This window comes from Psammomys obesus, unplaced genomic scaffold (assembly GCF_907164565.1).
Source record: "Psammomys obesus unplaced genomic scaffold, mPsaObe1.curated_primary_1811, whole genome shotgun sequence".
Lineage (NCBI taxonomy): Eukaryota > Metazoa > Chordata > Mammalia > Rodentia > Muridae > Psammomys > Psammomys obesus.
In genome coordinates, this window is record NW_026596109.1 from 10,256,263 (window position 1) to 10,261,744 (window position 5,482).

Genomic DNA, 5,482 nt, shown 5'->3' on the forward strand with positions numbered 1-5,482 from the left:
GTCACCAACATTAAATTTCTAGGTCAGTTTGGATAGATTTGGCATCTTTTTTTTTTTTTTTGTCTTAAAGATTCATTTTGTTTTTAATCATGTGTATGTGTGTGTGAGGGGTATAAGCACTGAATGTGGGCCTCCTCCCAGGGCAAAGGTCTCAGAGCCCCGGAGCCCGTGGTTGCTGGGAATCAGACTTGGGTCCTCTGGAAGAGCAGTCCCTGCTCTTAACCACTGGGCCCTCTTCCCGGCCTCTAGATTTGACGTTTTAGTGATACCGACTCTTCTGCCAAGGCATATAGCATCTCCCTATTCACTATGTCTTCTTTCCGTTCTCTCCACAGTATTTATTATTTTTCAGTGTAAGGGAAGGTCGCATGCCACTTTTGATGATCTTGTTTGTGTGCTGATATCGATAGCATTTCTTTTAAATTCATTTTTTTATCATCACCCCCTATTGCATAAAGTTGCAGATACTTTTGTACATGTTGACATTATATCTTGGCCAAGCTAAGGTACTCTGTCTTTGGACTGTTTGCGGGATGTGTTAGAGCTTTTGTGTAAACCGCCACGTCAGCTAAGGTTGACGAGTTAAACTTCTTTCCCGTCTTTGTGCCCTTTTTCTTTTCTTGCTCAGTTGCACCAGCGATGGCCACTAACAGAACATATAGTGGACAGGGTACGTGTGGCCATCCGTGCTTTGTTCCCAATGCAGGGCAAGGCATCTTGCCCTTCACTTTGAACTTGGGGCTTGCTACAGTTTGTCATTGGCATGCCTTATGGCCCAAGGACATTCTTCTGTGTTTCCAGCACGCCGAGAATGCCTGTCGTGGATGGCTGTGTTGTTTCTGCATCTCCTGAGCCGATTATATGGCCCCTTTCCTTTATTCTTCTGGCTTCACCAATTATCTGTATTGATGGATGGAAAATCTTGGCTCTTTTGAGTTGACCTCACTAGATCATGATGGATTGTATTTTCCTATATTACTGAATTTATTTTTTAAACATTTCTAAAAGAGCAGTCATATGAAATATGAAATTGTAAAGAAGTAATTTTAATGGTTGGCATAACCAGTCCTCACGTGGATGAAGTAATTAAGTTAAGAAGCAGAGGAAGCGTCTCCATCACAACCGTGCATTAACTGCTAGAATAAAGGTGAAGACATTTCTTGAGAAATTAGTAGGAGGATCCGGAGAGAGGGTGGGTTGGCAGAAGACAGCGTGAAATGCTGACTAAGGCCAACAATGTGTATTAGTGCCGTAAGGCTGCTGTAACACAGCAGCACAAAGTTGGAAACTTAAAATGCTGGAAATTGTAAACAGCAGAGATTTTTTTCTTGAATGGCTCTGGGAGACAGGGGCCCAAAGTCAAGGCATCACCTGGTCCAGGCTGCCCCCCGGGGTTCCAGGAGGGACCCTGTTGCTTGCCTCTTTCTTCTGGTGGCTTCAGCCTCCCTTTTCTGTGTGCCTGTCTCTTTAATGGGACGTAGGGCCTATGGAGATAATCCAGGATGTTCTTACCTTAAAATCCCTTACTTTAAGGGCTGGAGGGATGGCTCGGCTGTTAAGAGCACTTTGCTGCTCTTGCAAAGGGCCCAAGTTCAGTTCCAATCGCCTGTGTCAGGCTGCTTGAAATCACCTATAACCTCAGCACTAGGGGGGTCTGACACCCTCATGAGCGCCTATACTATGGTGCAAATATGCACACATAGACACAGACGCACACATGCATGCACGCACTTAAAAATACATCCTTAATTTAATTATAGCTGCAAAGAGATTTAGCCAGGTTCTGAGATATGGTGTGAGGTCATTTCAGGAGCCTCCATTCAGCCTAGAGCATGGCAGTGCTTTAAGACTTTCTGTATGACACACTGGCATTTGATTACCAGACCAAATGAAGTAAGCCCAATGGAAAATACTAAGAAGACTGAAGTTAGCAATCTGGGATTTTTTATTTTGACCAACTTAGTATTTTTTTTTTTTCAATACTGCTTGAACACGAAGTGAAAACTTATTAACTGAAACTAAACCATCCCCTGTAACATAAATTGTTGTCAGCTTTTATAAATGGTTAAAGTAAACAAGTTTGGTCTAACTGTTTATTTGGAAACTTTGGGAATGAAGCCACTTGGCAAAGTAATTTGTAGCTAATTGGCTTTTGATGAATTGGTCATTTGACACATTGAGTTTTGGCCAACTGGCTGTTGGTGAATCAATGTTCAGCCTGGGGCTTGGTGCCTGGGGCTGGTCTGAGTCCCATGGGGGCGCCAGGCAGGCTGAATGCTGGGCCCAAAAGCTAACAGTCACCTTAGACTGGGAAGGGCGTGCCATTGACCTGGCCAGGGCCTGCTTGGGCTAGGTGATGTGAGGCTTTGGGGACTTATCTAATACCAACACTTTGTTGCCTCTGGTGCCTGGGCTAGGTGCCTTGAAGCAGCAGTTGTCTCATTTAATTGTCGCCTGCCCAGCAAGGGTGATCTGTGCTTTACAAGTAAAGGAAGGGTGAGCACAGGGAGGGTTGCCTGACCTGCTGAGAATACAGACTCGGGAAGTAGTAGAGTTCACATTCCAGGCTAGGCCTACTCTCTCTCCCTCCAGCCCTTTCTCTGTTCCATGCTTTTCACCATGGGGGTCCAAATGGACCTGCTCTAGTCCTGCCCTTAGTCAGCTCTGACCTACCCGCTCATTTGTAAAGTTTGCTCTGGCCTCTATATTGGCCCCTGCTACTGATTCTCCACTTGAGGAAACCGAGGCAGGGTTTGATGGCCACTTTCCAGCATCACAGCTGAACAGGAGGAAGGCTGTTCCTGTTGCTTCCCACAGCCCTCTACCAGCCTGGCATGGGGGCTTCTGCTGCTTGGTCCCTTGTCTCTGGCAGTGGGACTGGGCCACAGGCCCCGCCTTCCACCCCCAGCCCTCCTTGTTTATATCCCTGTTAATGGGCCCTTGCAGGCCAGCCCAGCTGCCATGGGAGAGCCACTGAGCCACCTGGAGCTGTGTCTGCTACAGAATGTTTACGGTGCATGGAGCCAAAACGAAACAACATCCATCTTGCTGACTGGTCACAAACACTGCGCCCATTCATGGCCGGGCGGCGGATGGTCCTGGGCTTGGCAGTGAGCTGACATAGCTCTTGCAGTAGTGCGAGAGGGTGAGGAGAAGGCAGGTGGGCTGGGGTTAACTCACACCCAAGCCCAGGCATCCCCCTGCCCCCCACCCCATTCCATTTTCTGTTCACCCATTCCTCTCACCAGATGTGTGGTAATGTGGTGCGTTAAGATGGTAGGGTTGTCTGAAAGCAGGTTCTCACTCCCTGAGGTAGAATTAGCTTTAGAAGCACAGGTCAGCCCCAGCCCCAGACTTTAGCAAGGCCTGAATGAGGTCATCCGGCCACGTGAGGTGCCACAGCATGTGACAGCTGGCTGGCTGCCTGGGAGACTTTTGCCTCTGATAGGTGTAGCAGTCACTGCACTGAAGGGCCAATTTACACCTTTCCCCTAAAGGATTTCCATCCTAGTATGAGTCCATTATAGCATCACCGCCTAGTGAAGAGTCCTGTGACTCACATGCCGGCCCCCGAGGGCAGCGGTCGTGTCAGACACTCTTGTGTCCCGTGGCTCACAGAGTTCAGCGACAGGTGTGTAAGGCTATCTTTGGCCCAGATCAGGGAAAGGTTCTAGGGCAGACACCCAAGCCAGAGCTGGAAGCCCTGCTAGTAGGGAAGGTTCCCAGGGTCAGGGCTACCAAGAGGAGGAGGAAGCAGGGCCAGCCCCATCACACCCTTCCCTGGGGTCGCAAAGCCTTTTGGGGAGTTCACAATGCTGGGGTCAGAAGACACCAACACCTGTGATTTACAGAAAAGCAAATGAAGGCCTGAGGCTTGGGGGTGTCAAGGCTGGAAGACCTAAGATGCTCAGCTTGCCTCCTGCCCATGGTTTCCCTGGCGTCAGAAGAAAGCGGGGTGCTATCTGCAGAACAAAGCAGAGGGCACAGAACCCTTCCCGTGGAGGCAAAGGGCCACCCGTCGGCAGCCAACTGCTTTCGTGCAGCCCTCGGAGCAAGGCCAGGGTCGCCTTCACAGCCTGTCCACTCAGAGCAGAGCTTCCGGCCTCCCACTGGCGAGCCCACTTCTGCTTGCAGTGCAAATTCGCTCTGCTCGGGAGTGCTCTCCGTTTCCATGTTTTCTCTCAGGGAATGTCAGTGGCTCTTTGCCAGTGGAGCCAAGGAGTTGCCGTGTGCCCTGAGTGTGCCCTGCCAGGAACAGATAAATGCATGTGTGTCTTTCCACCATGCCAGAGTTTATTGAATAACAATACGTTCACAAGGTGTGGTGGCTTTGATAGCAGCCGTTTGCCAGGTACTGCCATACCTTAGTGACCTGGCAAATGGAGGCTCTTAGTCTGAATACAAGTTAAAGAGACTACAGCCGACTTCCAGAGGTTTCAGAAGTGGGCTGATAGAAACTCATGTAGACTCTGTCTGTATGGATGAGCTAACAGACCCCAGCTCTGCAGGGAAGGAGCAGCTGCCGGGGAGATCCCGACACAGGAGAATAGGGGCTGAGCGTGAAGAAACAGGCCACTGGAGAGGGAAGAGTTACACCTTTCTCTTGGTCTGACACATCCAGTAATTTCTTAGGCCTGGCTTCACTGGTATGATTTTAATATGCCCATGTGCCCGTAAAGTCTTAACGTGCCCCAGTAAACTTGCGGGGCAACACCTTTTCTGTTCTTGTTCTGTATGCATGGATAGTGCCAGAGAGGCGGTGGTGCCTGTGGACCTCCCCAGATACCCTCAGAATAAAGTCAAGAGCTGCTTATGAACCTGTCAGGATGAGGCCCAGCTCCAAACATGGTTTTCCACAGTGTGGAGCGACATAATGGTAGTGAACATGGCTCCCGTGGGCCCTGGGCCTGCCCTCCTGAGTGGTTTCCCCAACTGGGTCTTCTCTAGTGCCCCTCCTCCCCCATCACGCTTGAGACCTAGCCCAGCTCTGCCTTGACATTGCTCATTTCTGCCTTTGTTCCTTTAGCCAGTGGTTCTCCCAACTGGCACTCTTACCTGCCAGCCGCTACTACCCACTGCAAGGGCAACTCAGAGAGAAGGGCACTGTCAGCAGAGGAAGAGCAAGAGGAAGCAGAACGGCACAGGACTGTGGAGCTGTGAACGGTCAGGTGCCATGACTGCCTGTGGGGATCTGCAGGGGAGGGCCTTCTGCCTTGAGGCCAGACTGAACGGCAGCGTTTCCTTCTTTTTTTATTAATTTATTCTTTTATCTATTATAATTTATTTACTTTGTATCCCAGCTGCAGCCCCCTCCCTTGTCCCCTCCCAATCCCATCCTCCCTCCCTCTTCTCCTCCCATGCCCACCCCCAAGTCCACTGATAGGAGAGGTCCTCCTCCTCTTCCCTCTGACCCTAGCCTATCAGATCTCATCAGAACTGGCTACATTGTCTTCCCCTGTGGCCTGGTAAAGCTGCCCCCCCT